We start from the raw sequence: 15,551 nt of genomic DNA on the forward strand, positions 1-15,551 counted from the left end.
GCAGATTTGATGAGCAGGATTTGTAACTACAGATTAGAAGCTGTGCTCGGTCATTTAGTTTACATTAAAATCTGCAGCAGAAAATCCTGCCCATCAAATCTGCGTTTGTGTGAACATACCCTTAGTAAGTTTACCAATTGTTGTTACCCGCTTTCAGAAAACTGAAAAACTGTGACTGAACAGTTGGCCCCATGTAGCTGTGCGGATTTTATACAAACACCCGTCTCAGTCATTATACTAGTTGACTACCCCCGTTTCAGGGTAAACAAAAAGAAGAATAAAAAGGTCACTGAATCCTGACAAACGGGATAAGGAAACAATAGGGAAACCTTTAGCCACAGCCCCCAGTCCCCAGCTCCAGTGGTCTTATGAAACAATACATTCAGAAGGTTACACTTCTTTTAGAACTAACATGACCGGGCATTTCATCACCTTCATATACCAGTTACCCTACTATCTAGATCACACAAGTAAGAAAAACCTACATCAAGACGACAAGACTACATATTCAATCCAACAGTTACTGAATAGAAAAAATCAATACGCCTGTATTTCCGTATATATTTTTCAAGTTAGAAGTCTGACTGTATGGAAGAAACATGACGGAGTGTACGGTTACATGAAAAGTCAATATTTGGTCACCGTTATTTAGAGTATACTGTATATGTCAAGGCGCATGGCAGCAAAGCACTTACCTAGCATAAAAGGCAGACGCTAAACAGCAGTGGTGTCTAGTGTTGTAGGGAGGAGGAGTGTTTGTATCAATGATCTGTATTACAAGACACCAGTTAGGCAACAATCCCAGCTCTGCTGTTCCTGAGCATCTGCTCTTTGTGAAATGACAGAGCAGATAATAAGGGGACATAGACACGTGTGGGGTGGAGACTTCCCAAGATGTCATAAGAGACAGCCCTGTTAGTCGCACACATCCTACTTTCCATTCTTTGGATAACACGGCTTATTACACAAGCAGGCAGAAGGGCAAAGTCACTTCATGATCGGTTATCAGATGTTCAGCATTGAGAGTAATAAGCTTTATTACCAGGTGGGGTAACCGCTAGTGCACTATAGCAGGATCTATTGTAAAGTACTTGCATTAGGCTGAGTTCACACTTAGTATTTTGGTCAGTATTTGGTCGTCGGGTTTAAGCTGTTGTGGGTGTTTCACAGCGCAATTTCTGTAGTGGAAAATCCGCAGCAAACCCGATAATTGTAATCTGCTCGTAATCCGCTCCTGTGAATGTACCCTTTGGCCTCGTTCACATCGCAAAATTTCTGAGCCGAATCCTGTGGAATCTGAATTCCGCTCGAAATTCTGTTGCTATTCCATTCTTTATAATGCGATTCTGCTACATGGTGGACTTTCTGCAGCGGAATAATCTGATGTGGAAATTCTGATTCCAGCCTTGGCAGAAAGCTGTGGAATCAGCTTTGAAATGTATCGCTGTCTATGGAGAGGGCGCATTTCCGAACGGTCCTAGTGCGGGCATGTTCTGCCAACACCCGCTGTCTGCAGAATCTGCTGGAAATTTTCCAGGCAGACATTCCACAAAAAAAAAAAAAAGCCCTGTGTGAACATACCCTTGGGTCGTGTTCACACAATTGGAATTTCCATGGCTTTCAATTGGATTCTGCTGCAACGTGCACAGGACATGATTTTAAGTACATAATGAGCTAGATTTATCAAAACTCTCTTTGTTGCTTATAGCAACCAATCACTGCTTAGCTTACATTTTATAAAATACTATGGGGAACATGAAAGCCAAGCTCTGATTGGTTGCTATTGGCAACAAAAAATATTTTTTCTTTTAGATAGTTTGAATTATAAAAATAAATAAACAGTGGGGCAGATTTAAAGGGGTACTCTGAAGAAAAGAAAATGTTTTCAAATCAACTGGTGCAACTTCAAATCAAGTTTTACAGATTTGTAATATACTTCTATTTCATAAGTCTTCTAGTACTTACAACTTGGCTCCATTATCTTTCATGGATCTGAGCTGCAATACCTCACAAAACCTGAGGACAGGCGTGACGCTGTTTTTTTTTTAACTGACCAGCTCTGTGTTTCTAATCCTGGCTAACCCCTTTTTATCATTCCAGTACTTATCAGCTGCTGTATACTACAGAGGAAGTTGTATAATTCTTTCCAGTCTGACCACAGTGCTCTCTGCTGACACCTCTGTCCATGCCAGGAACTGTCCAGAGCAGGAGAGGTTTGCTATGGGGATTAACTCCTGCTCTGGACAGTTCTGACACAGACAGAGGTGGCAGCAGAGAGCACTGTGCCAGTAATTGGCTGAGGAGCAGTGTGGCACACTGGGTCCAGGCATCATGATTTCCGACAGGAAGAAGATCACAGCAGGAGACCAGAGTGCTGGTGGTTAATAAAAGTTATTTTTTTTATAAATCTGCTTCGGACAGCCGAGAAGAGCCCGTCCACTTTCAAATACGCAGCGGAAAACCGGCAAAAGCAAAAAGCGTGTGAACACACCCTAAGGCTAAGTTTCCACTTGTTTCTTTCTGAAAGTTTTTGGAATACTGCCACTGCAGTTTTTGAGCCTAAGCCAGAAGTGTATTCAAAAGGAATAGGACATATAAAGGAAGGACTTATACTTCTCCTCCCTTATGGATCCACTTCTGACTTTGGTTAAAAAATTGCAGTGGCAGATGTCCAAAAACTGCCAGAAAAAAAAAAAAACAAGTGGAAACTTAGCCTTAGGGAATGGCAATGTTTGCATGGTCGACGCCAGGGACACTCAGAATCTCCGGCCGGCATTTTAACGTCCTTAGATTCTGTGGTATCATCCCTGCCTTAGGGTACGTTCACAAGCGCAGATTTTTTAGTGGGTCTTCCGCTGCGTATTTGAAAGTGGGCGGGCTCTTCTCGGCTGTCCGCAGCAGATTTTCCGAGGCGAAATTTACGCTGCGGAAAATCCGCCACAGTCCCTACTGACTTCAATGGGGCTTGCGGCAGATTTTCCGCAGTGTACATTCCGCCGCGGAAAATCTGCTGCGGACATCCGAGAAGAGCCCGCCCACTTTCAAATACGCAGCGGAAAACCCGCTAAAAAATCTGCGTGTGTGAACATACCCTTAGGCTAAGTTTCCATTTGCTTTTTTTTCCTGCGTTTTTTTTTTTTGAGAAAAAAATGGCAGAAAAAACACCAGTGCAATTTCCTGCGTCTGGCGTTTTTGCATTTGAGTGGAAATAGCATTTTTGGCCCCTTTTGGCATTTTTTTTTTTAATTTGTTGGGTACAAAAAAATAAAAATAAAAAAAAGGATGCAGTAGGGATGGAAAAAATGTATTCAACTACATTTTTTTTTTTATAACGAAATTTTTATAAATTTTTAAACAGGGACCAATTTATGTGAGTGGGCAGAGACCTAAAAATGTAGCCAACAATAATAAAAATGTAGAAAGGGGCCATTTAAATGTAAAAATATATAATTTTATAATTTTGGAACATTTTTTATTAGCAATGTATTTTAATAATGTGTTTAATAAAGTGTGTGTGTGTTTCACTTTTTTGTCTCTATTTAAACATTTTTTTAGGTAGTACTGCTACTCCCAGCATGCAACACACTGTTCCATGATGGGAGTAGTAGTACCTGTACTAATAGACAGATCGCCCCGGGTGTCACTCCTGACACCCAATGCGATCGAACTATCTATTGCAGAGATGCGGAGTGGCTCTATACAGCGCTCGCATCTCTGTCTATTAATGCAGGTACTATAGCTCCCAGCATGGAGTAGAGTGTGGTCCTTGTTTGGAGTAGTAGTACCTGCAGATAAGGAAAGATCACAGCGGGTGTCACTCCTGACACCCCCTGTGATCCTCCTGTATAATGTATAGATGCGGGCGGCCGCTCTTCTATGGTCCCCTGCACTGCCGTATATATACACACCTATTCATATTTCCCACAGAGAGCTGTGATTGACTGGAACCATCTGGCCAATCACAGCTCTCTGCAGGAAATATGAATATGTGGATATATACGGCAGTGCAGGGGACCATAGAAGAGCAACCGCATCTATACATTATACAGGAGGGTCGCAACGGACCTGGGGTGATCTGTCAATTAGTACAGGTACTACTACTCCCATCATGGTGTTCCATGCTGAGAGTAGTAGTACTAACTAAGAAAATGTAGAAAAGTGAAAAAAGTTAAACACATACACACTTTATTCAACACATTATCAGGCTAGAATTCCACTGAGGTTTTTCATGCAAAAATGCTGATAAAAACCCCCATTTTGCCGCACAGCTTTTTTTCTGTGAAAAAAACACCGCGGACAGATGTTAGCTACAAGTCAATAGTGAACTGCAAAATGCCAGATCCACTTGGCGTTTTTCATTTTGGCGTTTTTTTTTTTTTAATCTTTTGGGTGTTTTTCGCTCTTTTGGGCTCTAAGGCTGATTTTTAAAAACGTCCTAAAATTCAGAATATGGCATTTTTTGGGGGGTAAACTCTTGGCATTTTCCTCCCATAGAAGTCTATGGGAGTGAAAAAACATCAAGAAAAACACCATGTGGGTTTTAACTTTAGTGTTTTTGCAGGTGGTTTTATGCTTTTTTTGGACTTCAGCAATCCAAAAAAGTGATTGAGATACCTTTTGTTTGTTTAATTTCGTAGGGTACCATAAAAATTAAAAAAAATACAGTAGTGATGGAAAAATTGAACAAAAATTTTAATTAATTTTTAAACAGGGATTAATTTATGTGGGCAGGCAGAGAACTAAAAATCTAGCCGGCAATATAAAAAATGTAGAAAGGGGTCATTTAATTATAAAAAAAATATATTTTTATAATTAATTTTGTAAAACTTATTAGTAATGTATTTTAATTATGTGTTTAATAAAATGTGTGTGTGTGTTTTTTTTTTTAGGTAGTACTACTACTCCCAGCATGAAACAGACTGTTCCATGATGGGAGTAGTAGTACCAGTACTAATAGACAGATCGAAGCGGGTGTCAGAAGTGATCACTGCGATCAGGGGTCAAGTCCTGGGGAAAAAAAGGTGTGGGAACTCTTCTAAGGGCTGGTCCTGCTAATAGGAACAGTGTTCCTGCAGTGGAAAAAGTGCAGGAACTCAGTTCCCACACGTTCCTGCAGGACTTGAGCCCTGGCTGCGATCCTCTGGTATAAGCTATAGAAGCAGCGCTCCACTGTCCGGCACTATACTCTGCTGTGATGTTCTCTTCACTTCACAGATTCATATTTCCCGCTAAGAGCTGTGATTGACCGGATAGTGTTGGCCACTCATAGCTCTCCGCGGCATATACGAATTTGTGATGTGAAGATAACCTCACATCACAGCGGAGGGATTGCAGCAGATTTTGCTACCGTTGACTTTAATAGGTCCGAAGGAAAATCTACAAATCTGCCTCTATTGCGGATTTTTTGCTGATCCATTAAAGTCAATGGTAGCAAAATCCGCTGCAGATTTTCCGCAGCAAATACTCTGCGGAGATTCTGTAGGTAATCTGCCCATGTGAGCATACCCATAGGCAGGATTAACAAGGCAGAAAATGTGCAGAATGTCCGTTCAATAAACACATGCAGCTATTCTGCACATTTAACTAATCCACAGGGGGCTAGGACCGCTCAGAAATGTGCGATCTCATAGACTGCAACACATTTCCTTGCGGAATCTGCAGAGAGGATAGACATCCATTTTTTCTGCGGACGCTGGAATCATAATTTCAGCGGCAGAAACATCTGGCACGGAAATTCTGCTTTATGAACTGTGCAGCAGAATCCCATTGAAATGAATGAGACTCTGCTGCAGTGGAATGTCTGCCGTGTGACTGCCACCACACACTAGCCTTATTTAGAATACTTGTGCATCCACATGCTGATTGATGTCAATGTGAGTGGATATTCTTTAATATTTTGGGACCTCCTTTTTAGTATTGTGGCTTTTCTGCATCTAATACAGTACAGGCTAGAAATAGCAACTGACACTTAGGCGAGGGTCTTGTCTGCATTGATCGGACCAATGTGGATTGGCATCATTGGTATGTTGGCAAGGAAATGCAATGTACCCATTTACAGGATGCATAGGAAAGTGCTGGACAACAGTGCTACATAAAAGTATCCTCCTCTATAGTTTCCTACAGAAATCCCAATACAGTCACCCAGTAGGGACTAAGGTCTATTTAGCCAATAGTGCCAATGGGGTCCAAGGATGTATACTGATGAGAAAGATGCCCATGGATGGCTATATTTAGTCTTATCTAAGTGACATATTTAGATTATGCAAATATCTACAAGTTAAAAGATTTTGTTTAGTTAATTTTCATTAAATGCATGGAGTTTTGCATGTTTTGTCTTACAAGGACGTCGGAGATGTCAGGCACATTGCAGCATCACATAACATGTTAGGTAAGCAGGGCAGGATCATTTCATAAGGCGTTACTCAATTCAGTAATAGAACGAAGGCAAAGGTGAGTCTTGTTACCTGCACTGATGTCTGTTTACCACTCCCAGGAAGAGATAAGCTGACTGAAAATGACGATCCAACAGTACTGAAAGCAAAGGAGCGCGCAGACCCCCTCTGCCAAAATGTACTACAAATGTACTCTTTTATATTAAATCATAGTGGCATTGGCCATCCCTAATAGTGCGGATCATTGTTCTGGGGGGGGGGCATGCCGCACATTACCAGATTATTCTGCACAGATACAAGATAACAAAATGTCTTACATTCCCATTTTATATTTAGTCCCTACTTTCAGAAGGATTTGGGTGGTTGAAAGAGTTTGGTTTCTATAAAATCTAATGAAATATTCATCTATATGACTACATTTAGAGGGATATTAGGTGTCGGGTTTTCCGGAGATCATGGAGTGCCATAGGAGTGTTGTGTAAGCGGAATCACTGAAGTGACAGTAGTAAGGCAAAGTTGAGTTATGTTTCATGCCCTTTTCTTACCTCAGTCAGAAATAGCTTTCTAGAAAATAAGGTAGTGTATCTCACACAGCTGCATGAAAGATATACAAAAGCTATATATATATGCTGAAGTATACACAGATAACCTCTGGCACACTGACTGTATGTACACATCTACTAGAATGCTATTAAAGAGGAATTATGGAGCAGTGATAGACTAAAAGTGCCGTAATACAGCTGCTTTGTGTAAATGTAGAGAAAAAAAGAAGTAGAAGTCATCCTAGATGGCGGATAAACGCTTTATCTGAGAAAAATGTGTCCTTATTTTATATGTATGATTGTGTGAATTTGGCCCAGTTTAGCTGACGCAGCATGGTATCTTAAGGGTTACTGCACTTTACAAACATGCTGCAGAGGTTACACAAGAGTTAGGTCCCCTTTAGGGTATGTTCACACTGTGGAATTCCGCACAGTGGCCCTTATTTACTAAGAGTGGAGTGTAGGTTTCTTTGTGGGTTTTAATCCCCTACAATTTATTTTCCACGGTATTTACTAAGGTTTCCCTACATTTTCCACTTTCCCTACGTTTTGCTTTTTTTTTACACATGCTCTGATCTGTCTGGTTTTCCTCAGCTCAAATCCACCACATTTTATGTGGAAACCTTAGTAAACAAATATCAGAGATCACACCCCCTTTTCCCAGCAGCCACACCCCTTTTTGGGGTTTTCTTAGCAAAATGGAGAGTTAGTCAGGGTTTTTTCAATTCTGGCGCAAATTCTGGTGCAAAATCTGGCGCGGACAGAATTTCTGGCGCAATGCGACAGAATCTGGAGCACAACCCGACAAAACATGTCAGGTTTGCAATAGTAAATGAGGGCCAGTGAACGTTAGCATCAGTGTGAATGGGTCTTCCGCAAGACCCGTTTACACTGCAGAATTTAAAGGGGTACTCCGGTGCTTAGACATCTTATCCCCTATCCAAAGGACAGTGGATAAGATGCCTGATCGCGGGAGTCCCGCAGCTGGGGACGCCCGTGATCATGCATGCGGCACCCTGTTTGTAATCAGTCACTCCGTTTGCCATCACGCCCTCTCCTGTAGGCTTGCATTGAGGAGCGGAGCGTGACGTCACACGGGGGCGAGTCGTGACGTCACACGCCACCGGCCCTGCAGTCGACCGTAATCAGTCCCGGAGCGAACACGCTCCGGGGGCTGATTACAAACGGGGTGCCGTGTGCATGATCACGGGCGTCCCCAGCTGCGGGACTCCCGCGATCAGGCATCTTATCACCTGTCCTTTGGATAGGGGATAAGATGTGTAAGCACCGGACTACCCCTTTAAGCCGCGAACAATTCCGCCACTGAAATTGTTCAGTGCAAAGAAAGAATATGTTCATTCTTTGCACAGAAGTCCTCCACGAGCACTGCATAGCCGTCAATGGTGACAGCTCGGTCCTAGCGCTGCCGACGGCTGTCAGGCTGAATCTCCGCTCACTGAATTCCAGAGCGGAGATTCAGCATCATATCCATAGTGTGAACATACCCTTAAAGGGGTACTCCGCCCCTGGCATCTTATCCCCTATCCAAAGGATAGGGGATAAGATGTTAGATTGCCGCGGTCCCGCTGCTGGGGACCCCAGGGATCGCCGCTGCGGCACCCCACCATCATTACTGCACAGAGCGAGTTCGTTCTGTGCGTAATGACGGGCGATACAGGGGCCGGAGCAGTGAGACGTCATGGCTCCGCCCCTCATGACATCACAGCCCGTCCCCTTAATGCAAGTCTATGGCAGGGGGCGTGATGACCGCCACGCCCCCTTCCCATAGACTTTTATTGAGGGGGCGGGCCGTGACATCACGAGGGCCGGAGCCGGGACGTAACGATGCTCCGGCCCCTGTATTTCCCGTCATTACGTGCAGAGCGATCTCGCTCTGCGCAGTAATGATAGCGGGGTGCTGCAGCAGCGATCCCCGAGGTCCCCAGCAGCGGGACCCCGGCGATCTGACATCTTATCCCTTATCCTTTGGATAGGGGATAAGATGTCTAGGGGTGGAGTACCCGTTTAAGGGCCTGAGCACATATGGGGTAGAGGAAGAGTGGTGCAGTTTCCCATAGCAACCAATCTGTTAGCTTCTTAAATTTTTTAGAGGCCTTTTTAAAAATAAAAGAAGTGATCTGATTGGTTGCTTTGGACAACTACACCACTCTTCCCCTTCACAGGTTTTGATAAATCTCCCCCATATTGTCTAGAAAAGACACAACTGCAGAGGAGGGAGAGAGAAGCTATAATATTTTTCTTTCTTAATTATTTACTTTATTAATAATAATAATAATAATAATTAATTGTGTAGCACCACAATGGATTTTACACTTTTTTGTATGGCTTTTCACCTAGATTTATCATGGCTATAATTCCACTTTCACGGCTTCACACTATATCATCTACAATATACTGTATACATTCACTCCACTTTATTCAAATCATTCAATAATTTATTTTTATTCCTGGTCAACAATTTACTCAGTATTTTAGGTATTCTTTTCTACTTCTCATATATATATATATATTCTCATGCATACTTCATAACTTTGTATAAATAGTGGTCCCTTAAGTCACAAGATTAATTGATTACAGGATGACCATTGTATGGCAAAACCATAACTCATTGGAAACCTGGTAATTGGTTCTGAAGCCACCCAAATGTAATAATAAGATTAAAGAAGATTAAAGAAGATAAATTAAGATTAAAGAAGTGACAAGATAACCAATAAAGCATGTCCTTATATATATATAAAAGTGAGAAATAGCTGCTAGAAGTTACATAGTTACATAGTTAGTATGGTTGAAAAAAGACATACGTCCATCAAGTCCAACCAGGGAATTGAAGTGAAGGGTGTAAGAGGATAAGGGGAAGGGATGTAGGTTTATAATTCTGCATAAGCATTAATGTTATTTTGTTCCAGGAATGTATCTAACCCTGTTTTAAAGCTGTTAATTGTTCCTGCTGTGACCAGTTCCTGAGGTAGACCGTTCCATAAATTCACAGTCCTCACGGTAAAGAAGGCATGTCGCCCCTTGAGACTAAACCTTTTCTTCTCCAGACGGAGGGAGTGCCCCCTGGAACAGTTTTTCTCCATATTTTTTGTATGGGCCATTAATATACTTATATACGTTTATCATATCCCCCCTTAAACGTCTCTTCTCAAGACTAAACAATTGTAACTCCTTTAATCGCTCCTCATAGCTAAGATGTTCCATGCCCCATATTAGTTTAGTCGCGCGTCTCTGCACCCTTTCCAACTCCGCAGTGTCCCTTTTATGAACAGGCGACCAAAACTTAACAGCATATTCCAGGTGAGGCCGTACCAATGCTTTATAAAGGGGGAGTATTATGTCCCTGTCCCTTGAGTCCATGCCTCTTTTGATACATGACAATATCCTGCCGGCTTTGGAAGCAGCAGCCTGACATTGCATGCTATTCTGTAGTCTGTGATCTACAAGTACACCCAGATCCTTCTCTACCAGTGACTCTGCCAGTTTAATCCCCCCAAGTTATGTCACTTTATACATAGAGGGCAGGGGCTTCTTCAGGGTTCTATAAAGAACCTGGTGTCCAAAGGAGCAGCTAACCCTGGCACAGGTAACCCCTTAAGGACGCAGCCCATTTGGGCCTTAAGGACTCAGCCCATTTATTTTTAAGTTTTCGTTTTTTCCTCTTTGCCTTCAAAAAATCATAACTCTCTTATATTTTCATCCACAAACTAGTATGAGGGCTTGTATTTTGCGCGACCAGTTGTCCGTTGTAATGCCATCACTCACTTTACCATAAAATGTATGGCACAACCAAAAAAATACTATTTGTGTGGGGAAATTAAAAAGAAAACCGCAATTTTGCTAATTTTGGAAGGTTTTATTTTCACGCCGTACAATTTACGGTAAAAATGACATGTATTCTTTATTCTTTGGGTCAATATGATAAAAATGATACCCATTATAACATACTTTTCTATTACTGTTACGCTTAAAAAAAAAAATCGCAAAATTTAAACCAAATTAGTACGTTTAAAATCCCCCTATTTTGAAGACCTATAACTTTTTCATTTTTCGGTATAAGCGGCGGTATGAGGGCTCATTTTTTGCGTCGTGATCTTTACTTTTTTAATCCGTTTTTTATGAATTTGTTTGGGAATAAAATGTAATAAAAAAGCATCTATTTTGGAATTTTTTTTATTTTTACGTTCACGCCGTTCACCGTACGGTATCATTAACATTTTATTTTAATAGTTCAGATATTTACACACGTGGCGATACCAAATATTTTTTTAACACTTTTTGGGGGTGAAATAGGGAAAATGGGACAATTTATGTTTTTATTGGGGGAGGGGGTTTTTCACATTTTTTTTTACTGAATTTTTTTACTTTTTTTTACTTTTATTTTTACACTTTAATGGTCCCCATAGGGGACTATTTATTTATAGCAATCACTCGATTGCCAATACTGTTCAGTGCTATGTATAGGACATAGCACTGATCAGCATTATAGGTCATCTTCTGCTCTGGTCTGCGGGAAGGCAGATCAGAGCAGAATACGCCGGGAAGGCAGCGGAGGCAGGTGAGGGGACCTCCGTCTGCTGTGCTGGATGATCGGATCGCCACGGCAGCGCTGCGGGCGATCCGATCATCCATTTTAGTGACCGCGATGCTGCAGATGCCGTGATCTGTATTGATCATGGCATCTGAGGGGTTAATGGTGCGGTCCCATTACGGGCGGGTCCCAGGCTGCGATTAGCAGCCGGGACCTGCCGCGCATGATCCGGGCATCGCTCCGATGCTCGCGGTTATGCTTAGGACGTAAATGTACGTCCTGGTGCGTTAAGTACCATCTCACCATGACGTACATTTACGTCCTTCGTCGTTAAGGGGGTAAAGAACAGAACAGTACTGCACTATACTATAGGGAGGCGCTACTAGATAGCAAATCAGTGCATACACCAGTAACACCAGTGAAATGCCCATTCTGATTGGTTCGATCTTCCAGCCATTCACAGGAGCTACTAATCTAGTCTGTAGCATTGTATATGGAGTCTGGTTTCAGGTTACAATGGTCCAGGAAAGACCATCCTATGTTGGAAATGTTGCAACCTGAGATCATTGGGGGAAATTTATCAGAACCTGTCCAGAGGAAAAGTTGCTGAGTTGCTCATAGCAACCAATCACATAACTCATTTTACCACAAAATGTATGATGAAGCCAAAATAATAAATTTTGTGGGGCAAAATTGGAAAAAAAAAAAAGCCATTATGCAACTTTTAGGGGGGGGGGGTTTACGCAGTGCACTTTTTGATAAAAATGACACATTATCTATATTCTGTAGGTCCATACAATTCCAATGATACCTGATTTTTATAGGTTTTATTTTGCTAGTGAAAAAAATATATAACTTTTTGTAATAAAATTAGTGTACTTAAAATTGTCCCTTCTGACATCTAACTTTTTTATTTTTCCGCATACAGGGCCATATAAGGACTCATCTTTTGCACTGTGATCTGTAGTTTTTATTGGTACCATTTTTGTTTTTAAAGAACTTTCTGTTTACTTTTTATGGATTTTTTTCTGCTATATGAAGTGATCAAAAATGTGCAATTCTGGACTTTTACGCCATTTACCATTCAGTTTTATTAACATTATATTTTAACAATTCAGACATTAACACACGTGGCAATACCACATATGTTTAATTTTTATTTATAAAATGAGAAAAGTGGGGTGATTCAAACTTTTATTAGGGGGAGGGGTTATACAGTTATTACACCTTTTTTTTTCCCTTTAGTCCCCATAGGGGATTATAACATGGAATCACCTGATTCCTAACACTGATCAATGCTGTGTTATTACACAGCATTGATCAGTGTTACATGCAGTCTGTTGCTCTAGCCTGACAAAGCAGAAGATCCGACATCATGGAGAAAGGAAGGGACCCTCTGGTCGTCAGTTGTGGCCTCTGGCTGTTAATTCCAGCCGGGGGGCGCAAGGTACGGGACAGGATGACGTCATAATCCCGTTCCGTAGCTGCTCCCCCCCTTCCCAGGATGTATGCCTACATCCTGGGGAGGGAAGGGGATAATACAGAATATAACTCAGGATCAGTACAGGATAAGTAATGTAATGTATGTACACAGTGACCTCACCAGCAGAATAGTGAGTACAGCTCTGGAGAATAATACAGGATATAACTCAGGATCAGAACAGGATAAGTAATGTAATGTACGCACACTGTGACCTCACCAGCAGAATAGTGAGTACAGCTCTGGAGTATAATACAGGATAGAACTCAGGATCAGTACAGGATAAGTAATGTAATGTATGTACACAGTGACCTCACCAGCAGACTAGTGAGTACAGCTCTGGAGTATAATACAGGATATAACTCAGAAATAGTACAGGATAAGTAATGTAATGTATGTACACAGTGACCTCACCAGCAGAGTAGTGAGTACAGCTCTGGAGTATAATACAGGATATAACTCAGGAATAGTACAGGATAAGTAATGTAATGTATGTACACAGTGACCTCACCAGCAGAATAGTGAGTGCAGCTCTGGAGTATAATACAGGATATAACTCAGGATCAGTACAGGATAAGTAATGTAATGTATGTACACAGTGACCTCACCAGCAGACTAGTGAGTACAGCTCTGGAGTATAATACAGGATATAACTCAGGATCAGTACAGGATAAGTAATGTAATGTATGTACACAGTGATCCCACCAGCAGAATAGTGAGTGCAGCTCTGGAGTATAATACAGGATATAACTCAGGAATAGTACAGGATAAGTAATGTAATGTATGTACACAGTGACCTCACCAGCAGAGTAGTGAGTACAGCTCTGGAGTATAATACAGGATATAACTCAGGATCAGTACAGGATAAGTAATGTAATGTATGTACACAGTGACCTCACCAGCAGACTAGTGAGTACAGCTCTGGAGTCTGGCCACTAGAGGGAGCATCTTCCTGTGAGTCTGCTGAGTGTGGAGGAAGTCGTTTGCTGGATTGTTTGGTGTGTGTGCGCTCTGAGCTCTGCCGTGTCATCTGTGCCGGACAACGTTCTTCCTTCCCCAGAGGGAGAGCGTGGGTTCAGGCATGAGCGAGGAGAGGAGAACCCCAACACCTGCCCCCCGAATCAGGTCCGCGGGGGGCAGGGGGAGCCAGCGACCAGGTGTGGAGGGACCAGCGTCAGGAAGTGCATCAGAGGTCTCCGGGTTGAGGCGCTCTGCCAGGAGGTGCAGCGATGCATCTCCAGCCACCCCTGAACCCGTAGAGACAAAGAGCAGCCGCAAGGCTGGCCCTGCAAGTTGTGGGACTACAAGTGCAAGAAGTTCCGGAAGCACAGGTACTGTGACAACAAGGCCTGACAATGTGGACTGTGATACTCCTCCTGGAGCAAAGCTAAATGCCCACGGATGTGTGGAGGAGGATTGGGGGATGCCTAGGGCCCGGGAGTCTGGAGTCCCCCATAACTCTCGTGTGGCAGAACACATCCGTGGATATGAGGAAGCAAGGGGCAGCTTGTATAGGCTCCAGGAGGAGGTACGGGAAGCAAAAGCCCTGATGGAAACTGCGGCGAAACGACAGAAAGCTGAGCTGTCAGCCCGGATTAAACAGCTGAAAAATGAAATAAGGATCCTGGAGAAGAAGAGAACTTTTATTTTAGAGAACAGCGGGCCATTTAGGGAAAAACTTTTAAATGAAGACCGCTTTCATACAATGGAGAGAGAGAAGCAGAGACGGCTGAGGGGGCTTCAGCCACGGGTGGAGGAGGAAGGAGACGCTGCGGAGGCCGATAATGTTGAGCCAAATCCACCCGGGGGTCTGCAACATCTGACCCCATACAGTGGGCTCCCTGCAGGGCAAGTGGCGATGTCATCTGGCCGTGGCTCTGGCGGTTCGGGGGATGAGAGCAGCACCAGTCACCAGGGAGGGGCGCTGATGGCCCAGATCCAGCTCCTGGAGTCCCCAGGTCGCCTCCAGGACTTCACGTTTGGGGATGAGTTACCGGAGGAGGCACCTGGGGGAAGGAAAAAGAAGCTAAAGAAGACCAAGCTCCAGGAGCAGGTAACATTTGTATATACCCCCCTCCCTGAGCCCCCCAGACTGGCCGCAGGGTCAGCTCACTGTGTGAACCCCATTTCTCAGCCCAGCCTGAGTTCTGCTGTGGACTCAGTGCAGGAGAGTGGGGAGAGTATGGAGTCTAGTGTGGCGGTGAGCTCCATCGCTGTTTGTAGTAACAGTGGTGGAGCAGACAATGTATCGGCTGTGAGGTCGGACAGTGATATTTGCCCAGCGATGGGCATGGATGGCTCTGGCACATTGGGCTGCTCCCTAACGGGAGGGGGGGGCGGCTTTGTGCCAGAGTCAGCTGCGGGAGCTCCGGTGGCTCTGAACGTTGACACTGCTGTTCCTTTGGAGCAGCGGTGTCGTCGTGAAAGAGCTGCTGGGGCCAAGATGTCTTCGCCTCCCAGAAAGACTGGACTAAAACCTTTATTTTGTATTGGCGCCGCTAATCCAGAACAGCGGCGCCCAGGAGCAGAAAACTCCAGTACTGATGAGGCGGAGGGTACCAGTAAAAACAGGGCTGGGGCCGCTAATA

General features: G+C 43.3%; 1 protein-coding gene across 8 annotated transcripts in view; it reads right to left on the bottom strand.

The window, feature by feature from the left end:
- The window catches only part of ABCG2 (ATP binding cassette subfamily G member 2 (Junior blood group)), a 134,390-nt gene that overhangs the window by 26,018 nt on the left and 92,821 nt on the right, over positions 1-15,551 (bottom strand). The window contains exon 1 of one of the 8 annotated variants that reach the window (XM_056568525.1): positions 696-829. The exons of the other annotated variants lie outside the window; for them this stretch is intronic. The gene's annotated coding sequence lies outside the window, so the exon portion shown is untranslated. Of the gene's footprint in view, positions 1-695; positions 830-15,551 lie in introns of those variants that run through there. 8 annotated transcript variants of the gene reach the window in all.

Source organism: Hyla sarda, chromosome 1, assembly GCF_029499605.1.
Source record: "Hyla sarda isolate aHylSar1 chromosome 1, aHylSar1.hap1, whole genome shotgun sequence".
Lineage (NCBI taxonomy): Eukaryota > Metazoa > Chordata > Amphibia > Anura > Hylidae > Hyla > Hyla sarda.